This window comes from Erythrolamprus reginae, chromosome Z (genome assembly GCF_031021105.1).
Source record: "Erythrolamprus reginae isolate rEryReg1 chromosome Z, rEryReg1.hap1, whole genome shotgun sequence".
Lineage (NCBI taxonomy): Eukaryota > Metazoa > Chordata > Lepidosauria > Squamata > Dipsadidae > Erythrolamprus > Erythrolamprus reginae.
This window is the reverse complement of record NC_091963.1, coordinates 12,175,933-12,189,338: the sequence shown is the minus strand read 5'-3', so window position 1 is coordinate 12,189,338 and position 13,406 is coordinate 12,175,933.

Sequence of the window (13,406 nt, the reverse complement as noted above, 5' to 3'; positions counted from 1 at the left end):
AGTTGCCAAGGTTGAGTATTCCAAGGTCTTTTATGGTCAGTCTGTGCCCCTCTTAGTTTAATTCAGTGCTTCTCAATTATTTTCTGTTATGTTTCCCCCCCAAAAAAATTCTCTGCCAGGATGATTGTTTGCAATATTTGGCACATTTTCGCTGAAAAAACCTATCAGTGTAATTGGGGTGTAATGACACCTTAATTTATTTGGCTTTAGATGACACCTTAATTTATTTTGTTTCATGCTGTCCGCTACCAACATTTTAAGACACAGTAAACCTACCGGTCTTTCCTCGTCTCCCACCATAGTCACAGTGAAACCAAGCACTACATACGTTTCATTATATTTCCCCATCTTAGATTTCAGGAAACTCTTGTCATTTCCGTCTCTCTCCTCCTTTCTTTTCATCCCCGTTAAATATTTTTCCCTGGTGTCTCTTAAGGGTTTTGTTATCTGCACTTCATATCTCTTGCTCTGTGCTGTGTGCTATTGTTCGGTGCAAAAAAAAACCCCTATTCCCTGAGTCAAAAAAAAGCACGTTCCTTGGGGTCATGTGCCCCACTGGCATTGCTATGCCCCCACCCGAGAACCCGCCCCGCTATTTGAGAAGCACTGGTTTAATTCAGGATGGGTCTCTTCATGTTGCCATAATGTGATGGGAGTGTGTTGAAACTGCAAATTTGGTGGAGGACGCATGAAGTTGCAAAGTTTTTGGAAAGTGCTAAAATGAAATTATCTTTCACTTACATGTGATGCTTTAAATTTAGAAGAAACATAGAGCAGTGTTTCCCAACCTTTTTTGAGCCGCGGCACATTATTCATATTTTCAAAATCCTGGGGAACACTGAAAGGGGGGGGCGGGCTAAAGAAAAGTTTGGACAAAAAAAACGACGTCCAGCAGCACCTCCAACCGCCACCGTCAGGGCTCCCGCTTGCAGTCAGCTGAGAGAGAGAGAGAGAGAGCGATCCCTCTCGCCGCCGCCATCTCCCTGCGACTGCCTGCGGCCGCCCCCCCCCCCCCCCCCGCTCCCATCAGACACTTGCCGTCGACGGCAGAGAAGCTCCAGCTGGGCGGGGCGCTGCCGGTACTTCCGTCCTGGGGCTCCCGCTCGCAGCTGTCCCCCGCCTGCTGCTCGATGCCGCGGTTTTCGGCGCTCTCCTGCTGGGCCCCAAAGAAGGAAGGCGGGAAAAAGGTGCGAAGAATGGAGCTCTCCTTCTTCCTGCCTTCCTTCTTTGCGGCCCAGCAGGAGAGCGCCGAAAACCGCAGCATCGAGCAGGAGGCGGGGGACAGCTGCGAGCGGGAGCCCCAGGACGGAAGTACCGGCAGCGCCCCACCCAGCTGAAGCTTGACGGCACACCTGGCCATGTCTCGCGGCACACTAGTGTGCCGCGGCACACCGGTTGGGAAACGCTGACATAGAGCATAATTAAATTTATCTACTGTATTTCGTGTATCAAATGTGGATTATACTTTAGCATCTCTGCAAATGGCAGCACCTAGCTGACTTATTTATTTATTATTTATTTTATTTATTCAATTTTTATGCCGCCCTTCTTCTTAAACTCAGGGCGGCTTTCAACATGTTAGCAATAGCACTTTTTAACAGAGCCAGCCTATTGCTCCCACAATCCATGTCCTCATTTAACCCACCTCGGAAGGATGGAAGGCTGAGTCAACCTTGAGCCGGTGATGAGATTGGAACTCCTGACCTTCAGATCTACAGTCAGCTTCAGTGGCCTGCAGTGCAGCACTCTACCTGCTGCGCCATCCCGGCTCTTTGACTTGATCAACCTCCATTTTCTCTACAAATTCATTTTTTTTAAAAACGGAGTGTGGAAAAATCTCCCAATGGCCCAATTTGCACTTTTCACTGCAAGATATGTTAAAATCTTCAGACACAATATTTCTCTTGTCTAGAGGCCTTCAAAGAAGGGAAAAATTCACTTTATCAGGCAGCCAGTTCTGTTGGCTGACAGTTCTGAAGCCAGGAAATTCTTCCCATTCTCTAAAGTTTTAAACTATTATTCTTGGTCCTGTCGCAATTCTATCCATAGATGGCTGAGAATTACCCTCCATCCTCTCTTTGAGATATTTGCTATCTTCTCTGTCTTCCACCTTCTCTTCTGCAAGTTTGCCCAGGTTCGCCTGGTGCACCAGTTGCGGCCCTACCTGGACCGGGACTCATTGCTCACAGTCACTCATGCCCTCATCACCTCGAGGTTCGACTACTGTAACGCTCTCTACATGGGGCTACCTTTGAAAAGTGTTCGGAAACTTCAGATCGTGCAGAATGCAGCTGCGAGAGCAGTCATGGGCTTACCTAAGTATGCCCATGTTTCACCATCACTCCGCAGTCTGCATTGGCTGCCGATCAATTTCCAGTCACAATTCAAAGTGTTGGTTATGACCTTTAAAGCCCTTCATGGCACCGGACCAGAATATCTCCGAGACCGCCTCCTGCCGCACGAATCCCAGCGACCGATTAGGTCCCACAGAGTGGGCCTTCTCCGAGTCCCGTCAACTAAACAATGTCGGTTGGTGGGCCCCAGGGGAAGAGCCTTCTCTGTGGCGGCACCGGCTCTCTGGAACCAACTCCCCCCGGAGATTAGAACTGCCCCTACTCTTCCTGCCTTCCGTAAACTCCTTAAGACCTACCTTTGCTGTCAGGCATGGGGAAATTAAACATCTCCCCCTGGGCACGTTTAATTTATACATGGTATGCTTGTGTGTGTGTGTCAGTTAGTATATGGGGTTTTTTAAATCTTAAATATTTTAATTAATTGGATTATTATGATTTGTTTCACTTGTTGTGAGCCGCCCCGAGTCTTCAGAGAGGGGCGGCATACAAATCCAAATAATAAATAAATAAATAAATAAATAAACACTCTGCCTTTAATCATTCATCATAATGAACTCCACACAATTTAGCACCTTTTTGCCAAAATTGTTAAGTGAATCATTGCAATTGTTAAGTGAATCCAACTTCACCCACATACAGTATTTCCCAGAAGCCAACTGAGAAGGTCCCAAATAATGATCATATGACCAAGGATATTGCAGCTATCAAAAATGCATAAATAAAATTTGCCAAGCGCCAAATTTTAATCATATGATTATGGGGCTTCTGTGATGGTCATTAGTGCAAGGTCATTTTTTCAGCATTATAACTTTGAGCAGTTGCTAAACAAATTGTTGTGTGTTCACCTTGTAGCAAAAGAAGTTTTCATCCTGCAGTGAACTGACTTGGATTGCTAACAATAATTATATCCATATTGCCAAAGCATGCAGAGCTGAAATTAAATAAAACACGAAAGTTGTATATCTCAGGCCAGTCATAATTTAAACTACAAAGAGTATCTGATTCTGCTAGCTGCAGGTTCAATCATTTTCTCCCATATTTATTTGTTTGTTTGTTCGTTCGTTCGTTTATTTGTTCATTCATTCATTCATTCATTCATTCATTCATTGGACTTTTATGCCATCCCTCTCCAAGGACTCGGAGCAGCTTGCAACATATGAAATAACAATATATAACATCCTGAATCCAATCAATAATTAATAATCTAAAACCCAAAGACCGTAAAAACGCTCATACCCATTCAATCCACTAACTCGCATAAGTTTTGTTGGCCAGGGGCAGAAGTCTAATAGCCCCAAGCCTGGTGACATAAATGAGTCTTGAGACTCAGGGAGGGTGGGGACAGTGGGAATCTCTGGGGGGAGCTGATTCCAGTGGACCTGGGCCATCACCAAGAAGTCTCTTCCCCTAGGCCCCGCCAAGCAACACTGTCTAGTTGACAGAACCTGGAGAAAGTTGATTCTGTGGGACTTGACCAGTCACTGGAATTCATGCAGCTGAAGGCGGTCCTGTAAGTATTCTGGTCCGATGCCATGTAGGGCTTCATAGGTCATAACTAACACTTTAAATTGTGTCCGGAAACCAATTGGCAGCCAATGCAGACGACGGAGTTTTGGAGAGATGTGGACATATCTGGGTAGTCTCATGACTGCTCGCGTGCATTATTATTATTATTATTATTATTATTATTATTTTAATAATAATAAAAATTATTAAATATTATTTTAACATTGCAAAATTTGTTCTGGTCTCCGGGTATAGGGCTGTGAATAAAATAAAATAAAATTGCAAGAAAATTTAGGCTGAGCAATTCCTTTTATGCCCTTATTAATTTACCGGATAATTTTTTATGAGTTCATCTGATCAATCAGGCTTTGAGCTTAGCACAATCCTTTATTAACACTAAACCAAAGTTTAACCGTGTGGGGCGGACTAAATATCTGTTTGCAGATGAAGAAGCCCAATGCAGAATAAAAACATTTCTAAATTTGGGTCAATAGTTTTGAGGAAAGATAGGTATATATAATCTAACAACTGGTTGTTTAGCAACCATGCAAACTTAGATTGGACCATTTCCGGTAGTTCAAAGTTTCAATAGCTACGCTTCTCCCTTTCAGTCACATAATTACATTTTGGGCACTTGGCTACCAGCTTCTATTTAAACTATTTGCGGCATTCTATATCAACGTAGCCTCAATTTTTTTTTTTAGAACACAGTAGAATTCTTTATTGGCGAAGTGTGATTGGACACAGAAGGATTTGTCTTGGTGCATATGCCTCTCAGTGTACATAAAAGAAAAAGATACATTTGTCAAGAATCATGTGGTACAACACTTAATGATTGTCATAAGGGTCAAATAAGCACTGAAGAAACAATATTAATAAAAATCTTAGGATACAAGCAACAATGTCGCTTGGCGGGACCCAGAGGAAGAGCCTTCTCTGTGGTGGCCCCGACCCTCTGGAACCAACTCCCCCCATCGATTAGAATTGCCCCCACCCTCCTTGCCTTTTGTAAGCTGCTTAAAACCCAGCTCTGCTGCCAGGCATGGGGGAACTAAGATACACTTTCCCCCTAGGCCTTTACAATTTTATGTATACACTGTAGTATGTTTGTATGTATGATTGGTTTTTTATATAATGGGTTTTTAACTGTTTTTTAGTATTGGATTTTGTTGCACTGTTTTACTGCTGTTGTTAGGCGCCCCGAGTCTGCGGAGAGGGGCAGCATACAAATCCAATAAATAAATAAATAAATAAATAAATAATAAATAATAAAAAATAATAAATAAATAAATAATAGTAATAACAACAACAACAACAACAACAACAAGTTACAGTCATAAGTGGGAGGAAAAGGGGTGATAGTAATGATGAGAAAAATATAATAAGAATAGAAGTGCAGACTTAGTAAAACGTTGACAGTGTTGAGGGAATTATTTGTTTAGTGGGAGTGAGTGATGGCGTTCGGCAAAAAACTGTTCTTGTGTCTTGTTGTCTTGGTGTGCAGTGCTCTGTAGCGACCCGTTTAGGGTAGGAGTTAAAACAATTTGAGTCCAGGATGCGAGGGATCAGTAAATATTTTCCCACCCTCTTTTTGACTAGTGCAATATACAGATCCTCAATAGAAGGCAGGTTGGCAGCAATTGTTTTGTCTGCAGTTCTGATTATCATCTGAAGTCTGTGTCGGTCTTGTTGGGTTACAGAACCAAACCAGACAGTTATAGAGGTGCAAGTGACAGACGTAATGATTCCTCTGTAGAACTGTATCAGCAGCTCCTTGGACAGTTTGAGCTTTCTGAGTTGGTGCAGAAAGAATATTCTTTGTTGTGCTTTTTTGATGATGTTTTTAATGTTAGGTGACCATTTTAGATCTTGAGATATGATGGAATCTAGAAATTTGAAGGTCTCTACTGTTGATACTGTGTTGTCTAGAGGTGGAAGGATGGAAGGGTTTCTCCTAAAGTCTACCACCCTTTCTACGGTTTTGAGTGTGTTCCATTCTAAATTGTTCCGGTCACACCACATGGTTTGTTGTTCAATCTCCCGTCTATATGCTGTTGTGTTTTTTTAAAATAATTTAATTTAATTAATTTGACTTATATGCTGTCCAATCCCCGTATGATTCAGGGTGGCTTACAATAGTAAATAATACATACAAATAAACAAAGTCAAATAATTTGTAATAACAGTAAAACCCATAATAAACCCTAATGAACTATCCAATCAAACCCATATGCATACAGATCAGTTACAAATCAGACAAGATAAGATGTTACATTTACGGCCTCTAGGCTTGCCAGGTCTTCACAGCCTTTCAGAAGGACAGTAGGGTGGGAGCAGTACAGACATTGGGGTAGTTGGTTCCATAGTGTCAGGGCAACCACAGAGAAGGCTCTTCCCCACAGGCCCATCAATCTGCATTGTTTAGTCGACGGGACCAGGAGGAGGCCAACTCCTTGTGATCTAATTGGTCTCTGGGAAGTATATGGCAGGAGACAGTCTCGTAAATAGACTAGTCCTAAGCCATGTAAGGCTGTATAGGTAATAACCAACACCTTAAATTGTGACCGGGGACCAATTGATAGCCAATGCAGCGTGTGGAGCGTTGGTGTTGTTGTTATTATTATTATTATTATTATTATTATTAATTAATATTATTATTATTAATAATATTATTATTATTATCATTATTTTTGTTGTTGTTATTATTTATTAGATTTGTATGCCGCCCCTCTCCGTAGACCCAGGGCGGCTCACAACAATAATAACACAATACATAACAAATCTAATAATTAAAAGTCACTAAAAACCCTTATTAAAAAGAAAACATACACGCAAACATACCATGCATAAACTGTATAGGCCCGGGGGAGATGTCTCAATTCCCCCATGCCTGGCAGCAGAGGTGGGTTTTAAGAAGTTTACGAAAGACAAGGAGGGTGGGGGCAATTCTAATCTCCAGGGGGAGCTGGTTCCAGAGGGTCAGGGCCGCCACAGAGAAGGCTCTTCCCCTGGGTCCCGCCAGCCGACATTGTTTAGTCGACGGGACTCAGAGAAGGCCAACTCTGTGGGACCTAACCGGTCACTGGAATTCGGTGTGGCAGAAGGCGGTCTCGGAGACATTCTGGCCCGATGCCATGAAGGGCTTTATAGGTCATGACCAATACTTTGAATTGTGACTGGAAACTGATTGGCAACCAATGCATACTGGTTATAGGGGTGTATCTAGAAACACCCATAACAGGTTATGTTGCTGCATTCTGGACTCTCTGTAGTCTCCGAACACTCTTCAAGGTAGCCCCATGTGGAGCGTGTTACAATAATCTAGACGGGAGATGATGAGGGCCTGAGTAACCGTGTGCAGAGCCTACTGGTCCAAATAGGGTCTCAACTGGTTTTGCTAGTTCTTGGTGTTTACTTCTGATTTTCAGGAAAAAAGTATCCATTGAGTATAATGGGTTCATTTGACAACTGTTATATTTGCTTTACTGACCACAAAGTTTGTTTAATGACTGCAGCATTTGCTTAACAACCACTGCAAAAGTCACAAAATCAGCCTCGGACTTGTAGCAACCACTTAACAATTGCTGCAGTGTGCAACCATAGTCTCAAACTCAATTATAGGCAGTCCTCAAAAAATACCACCAGTCACTGAACTCTTCACCCGGTCCTCCAAACTCAATCCCTTTTTTTTATCGTCCCATTGGCCCAAATTTGCTGGGTGCCTGGAAAGGTGTCAAAATCCGAAGTAATTTACCATGATGAGTGACTGCCAAGAGGAAGGGAGTGAAAAATTTCTGCCGCTTGTTTGGGTTGAAGAGTCTGAAGGAGAAGTATGTGTGACTCCCTTCCAAACCCAGCTGGGATTCCTCTAAGGGCAGACAAGCAGCAAAAGAGGAGCCAACTCCTGCTGAATTGCACCAAATTTAGCAAATGAAGGTGAGTAAAAGGCATAGAGAGCAGAAGGCAGAGAGTTTCAACATTTAATTTATTTAATTTATTTAATTTATTTAATTTATTTAATTTATTTTAATTTATTTAATTTATTTAATTTATTTAATTTATTTAATTTATTTAATTTATTTAATTTATTTAATTTATTTAATTTTATTTATTTCCTTCTTTTATTTTATCTATCTATCTATCTATCTATCTATCTATCTATCTACTTACTTACTTACTTACTTACTTACTTACTTACTTACTTACTTACTTACTTACTTACTTACTTATTTATTTGATTTTTATGCCGCCCTTTTCCTTAGACTCAGGGCGGCTTACAACCTGTCAGCGATAGAACTTTTTAAGAGAGCCAGCATATTGCCCCCCACAATCCGGGTCCTCATTTTACCCACCTCGGAAGAATGAGTCAACTTTGAGCCGGTGATGAGATTTGAACCACTGACTTATGGATCTATAGTCAGCTTCAGTGGCCTGTCAATGCTGCGCCACCCTGGCTCTAATTGGGTGGGAGGGGTGCAGAAGAAAAATTAACAGGCCTGTCCCAGGGCGCGGATGGCACTTAGCGCTGCTACCGATGCGCTGCGCACATGGCTTCAGCTGTTTGGCATGCACCTGTGCGTGTCCCAGTGTGTTTTTGTTTCCGCACATGCGCAGGAAGCAAAATCTTGCAAGGAAGCGTGCGCGTGAGAAATTTTGGCTATTTTTTGTTTTCGCGCATGCGCAGAAGCAAAAAAGAAATCCCCAAATCTCGCACGCATACCCCCCTCGTGAGATTTTTATTCCTGCGCATGCGCAGAAACAAAAACACACTGGGATGTGCACACGCTAGAGACCCAAAGCTGTGTGCGCAGCTCAACTTTTACTACCATTCCAGTTGCCGATCAGTTTCCGGTCACAATTCAAAGTGTTGGTTATGAGCTATAAAGCCCTTCATGGCACCGGACCAGATTATCTCCGGGACCACCTTCTGCTGCACGAATCCCAGCGACCAGTTAGGTCCCACAGAGTGGGTCTTCTCCGGGTCCCGTCAACTAAACAATGCCGCTTGGCGGGACCCAGGGGAAGAGCCTTCTCTGTGGCGGGCCCCGGCCCTCTGGAACCAACTCCTTCCAGAGATTAGAATTGCCCCCACCCTCCTTGCCTTTCATAAGCTCCTTAAAACCCACCTCTGCCGCCAGGCATGGGGGAATTGAGATACCCTTTCCCCCTAGGCCTTTACAATTTTATGCATGGTATGTCTGTAGGTATGTTTGGTTTTTATAATAATGGGTTTTTAACTGTTTTTAGTATTGGATTATTATTATATGCTGTCTTATTATTGCTGTTAGCCGCCCCGAGTCTCCGGAGAGGGGGCGGCATACAAGTCCAATAAATAAATAAATAAATACATACATACATACATACATACATACATACATACATACATACATACATACTGGTCTGTCCCACCTACCCCTTGTTTTCTTTTTTGAAGAAATGTGGCTTTCTCAGAATAGGTTTGGGAGCCTTGTGCTGAAGCCACTTCCTTTCTTTGCAGGCAGGTGGCTGGATTCCCAAAAGCCTAGGAAGATCCAGGCGACGTTTGCGGTCTCCAGAAGGCCAGCTGACCAGGGCAAGGGCCCAACCCACAAATGAGGCCTCATTGGCCAAGTCCAGAGATTTGTTCGAGAACCTGAGGGGCCGCTCATCTTAGCTTCTATCAGAGTGCCTTCCGAGGCTGTCACAAGCGGTGCGCGTGTCCATTGGGCATGCATGCCCATCGGCGTGAGATTTGGCTTCTGCGCAGCAAGCGAAATCTCGCACGTTGATGCACACGCGGACTGATATTTCAGCATATATTCAGTACATATGATATTCCATGCACAGAAGCAAAAAAATAGGTGAAAATCGCAGAAATCTCGCTCGCACAAACGTCCTCACACGATATTTCGCTTGTTGTGCATGTCCAGAAGCCAAATTTCACACACGGGAGCGCACAGCTTCCCACGCATCCCTGAAATGTCTACCAGGACGCAGCACCTGAGTGCATTGGCTGCGGCCCACCCCTGCCTCTCTGGTATTGGAATGCAGCACTAGGCCCTAAAGTAGCCGGGTTTACTCCCTGTGAGCTCTTTCTGCCTTTGTAAACATCTTCCTACCTGTCTGCTTCCTTTATTGACCCAGCTGGGATGGTGAGTCTCCCTAGGGCAGTGTTTCCCAAACTTTTTTGAGCCGCGGCACATTATTCATGTTTTCAAAATTCTGGGGAACACTGAAGGGGTGGGTGGGGGGGGCTAAAGAAAAGTTTGGACAAAAAAATATCTCTTCTCCATTTCACTCTATTTCTCCCTCCCTCTTTCTCTCTCTTCCTTCCTTCCCTTCTTTCTCTCCATCCCTCTTTCTTTCTTCCTTCCTCTCTTTTTTGCTCTCTTTCTCTCTCCCTCCTTCCCTCCCTCTATGTCTTTCCCTCTCCCTCCTTCCCCCCTTTCTTTCTCTCTCTCTCTTGCTTTCTTTCCCTCTCTTTCTCTTGCTTTCTTTCTCTCATTCTCTCTCCCCTCCTTTTTCTCTCTCTCTCTCTTTCTCTCTCGTTCACCACGCCAGCAACAGAGAGAAAAAGAAAGAGTGAGAGAGAGCCGGAGAGAGAGTGGAGTGCGCAGCAGCCATCAGCCTCCTCGCCCTCCCAGACGTCCCCAGCGTCCGGCCTCGCGCCGCCTCCCGTTAGCCCGGCCGAAAGCCACACAGTCCCGGACTCCCGGATCGCTCGCTTCTCCGGCCAGCGCGGCGCTTTCCTGGGCAGATGGCTTTGCTGACTGGAGAAACGAGCGATCCGGGAGTCCGGGACTGTGTGGCTTTGCGCCATGAAGAGAAAACGGCAGCAGGGAAAAGTCGGCCGTTTTCTCTTCATGGCGCAAAGCCACACAGTCCCGGACTCCCGGATTCCTCGCCCCAAGGCAGGAGGCGGTGGCGGAGAAGAGTGGGCGGATCGGGCGGGCAATGGGGCAGGACGGAGAAGCCAGGGGCGCGTTTGGCCGGAGGCACCGTGGGGAGGCAGGGGCAGGGAGGTGCGGCAGTAGGAGTAACGGGGGCCGCGGCTGCCCCTGCCTCCCCACGGTGCCTCCGGCCAAACGCGCCCCTGGCTTCTCCGTCCTGCCCCATTGCCCGCCTGATCCGCCCACTCTTCTCCGCCACCGCCTCCTGCCTTGGGGCGAGGAATCCGGGAGTCCGGGACTGTGTGGCTTTGCGCCATGAAGAGAAAACGGCAGCAGGGAAAAGTCGGCCGTTTTCTCTTCATGGCGCAAAGCCACACAGTCCTGGACTCTCGGATTCCTCGCCCCAAGGCAGGAGGCGGTGGCGGAGAAGAGTGGGCGGATCGGGCGGGCAATGGGGCAGGACGGAGAAGCCAGGGGCGCGTTTGGCCGGAGGCACCGTGGGGAGCAGGGGCAGGGTGGTGCGGCAGTAGGAGTAAAGGGAGCCGCGGCTGCCCCTGCCTCCCCACGGTGCCTCCGGCCAAACGCGCCCCTGGCTTCTCCGCCCTGCCCCATTGCCCGCCCGATCCGCCCACTCTCCTCCGCCGCCTCTCACCGCGGCACACCTGACGGTGTCTCGCGGCACACCAGTGTGCCGCGGCACATCGGTTGGGAAACGCTGCCCTAGGGCCTCCCTCATACCCCAGAGGTGGGTTTCAGTTTTCTTCACTGCCAGTTTTCTCAGAGACATGCAGGCATTGTGTGACATGCATGCACACTTGCGCAGTGCTGAAACAAAGCTGCGCATGTGCAGAAGCAAAAAACAACATGGCGTCCTAGCCGCCACCGAGAGAACTGGTTCGGGTACGTAGCAGGCCTGGGTAGCTGCCAGTTCCAGCAACCCAGTTATTGGATAGAAAACCAGTACATAACTATAAATCTTGATAAGATTTATGGTATATGAATGGATGTGTAAAAGAATACTTTAAAAATGTCTTGTCCTGATCTGTTTTCTTATTCTGTGGTATTTTTAGAACTGAAGGTGAGAATTGGAGCCTATGAACCAAATTCAGGCTACGGTGTATCACGGAAGTTAAAATTTGGTGAGATCTGTGGTTTTGTACTTTGAAGGTTGCAGACTTAATTGTGTCCTTTCATTAATAATTCCCATAAGCCTTTTAGCTCAACGTCGTGTACATGATTAAGTGCATTTAGAACAGAGATCTCCAAAGTTGTAGAGTTATTTGGGGCAGTATTGGTGCATCAGACAAATTAATACCGATAATTGGGTCAAGCAGGAATGCAATGCTGTGGTTTCCACAAAAGGGTTTAGATGATTAATTGCCATTAATGTTAATTAATTGGATTTAATTAATGAGTCCTTTAGGCTCATTTACTATGCTCACTCAGAACAAAACCTGAAGGCTTACAAACCAGCAAAAAGTGGTGTTTTGTATCATTTCTCCTTTGTTTCATATAACATTTATATCTTAACCTGGACTTCTAGATAAAACTAAAATGTGTGTGAATTGATCCATTTAGATAAACTGATTTTATGTGCTGCTCATTCCTTTCAGGGTAACCATAACTTGCTTTTTTTATATCCATGTTCATGAAATCTTTCCTGTTGATTTATTTTCAGATTCCGTAGCAGGGCTGGGGAATAGAGCCAAACAGGTGTGTCTTCAAGAAGAAGGGCAAAAAAGTCAAGATGGAAATCAGAACTATTCAATCAAAACTCACCCCTTTTCATGCTGATACACTGCATCCAGACGGGGGTTGCAACTTACTTCTGCTACTAATGCTGATGTGCGCGGAAAGCTGGGTGATTGGTGGGAGTGCATATGCTTCCAGCGGGTTCACGCATGCATAGAATCGAGGTTTGGTTTCTGTGCATGTGCAGGAAGCAAATCACATGAGAAGATGTGCATGCTCATCAAAATTTGCCAAAAATCACCCAAATCATGCGTGGCCGCACATCCTCTCACAATTTTATTTATTTCTCCTTAGACTCAGGGCGGCTTACAACATGTAACACGCCATAGGTTCGCCATGACTGAACTAGACTTTCTGTGACTAGAAATCACAGCCTCTCAGTCTCTAGACCAATATCTATCACTATGGCATGACCATTCCTCTCCCTGACTCTGTAAACTGCTTAGAGTGGGCTATAAAGAACTGTAACGTGATATATAAAGTTTAAGTGCTATTGCTACCTAGGATACAGAGAAATCTGAGTGCTTTTTAAATCAAGCAAAATATGTTGGGGATTAAAAGGAGGTACAGGCGCCACTGTCAAGACATAGCAAAAAATGTGTGGAAATTTAATTTACAGGCTATCTTGATTTTGTTTGTTGGATCTTTAACAAAATAATAGATTTATTTCTCAATAAAAATGTTATATTATTGTATTATAGTCAGTCATCATGCACAATAGTTTATTTATTTATTTATTTATTATGCCGCCCTTCTCCTTAGATTCAGGGCGGCTTACAACATGCTAGCAATAGCACTTTTTGATAGAGCCAGCCTATTGCCCCCACAATCCGGGTCCTCATTTTACCCACCTTGGAAGGATGGAAGGCTGAGTCAACCTTGAGCCGGTGGTGAGATTTGAACCGCTGACCTGCAGATCTAGCTG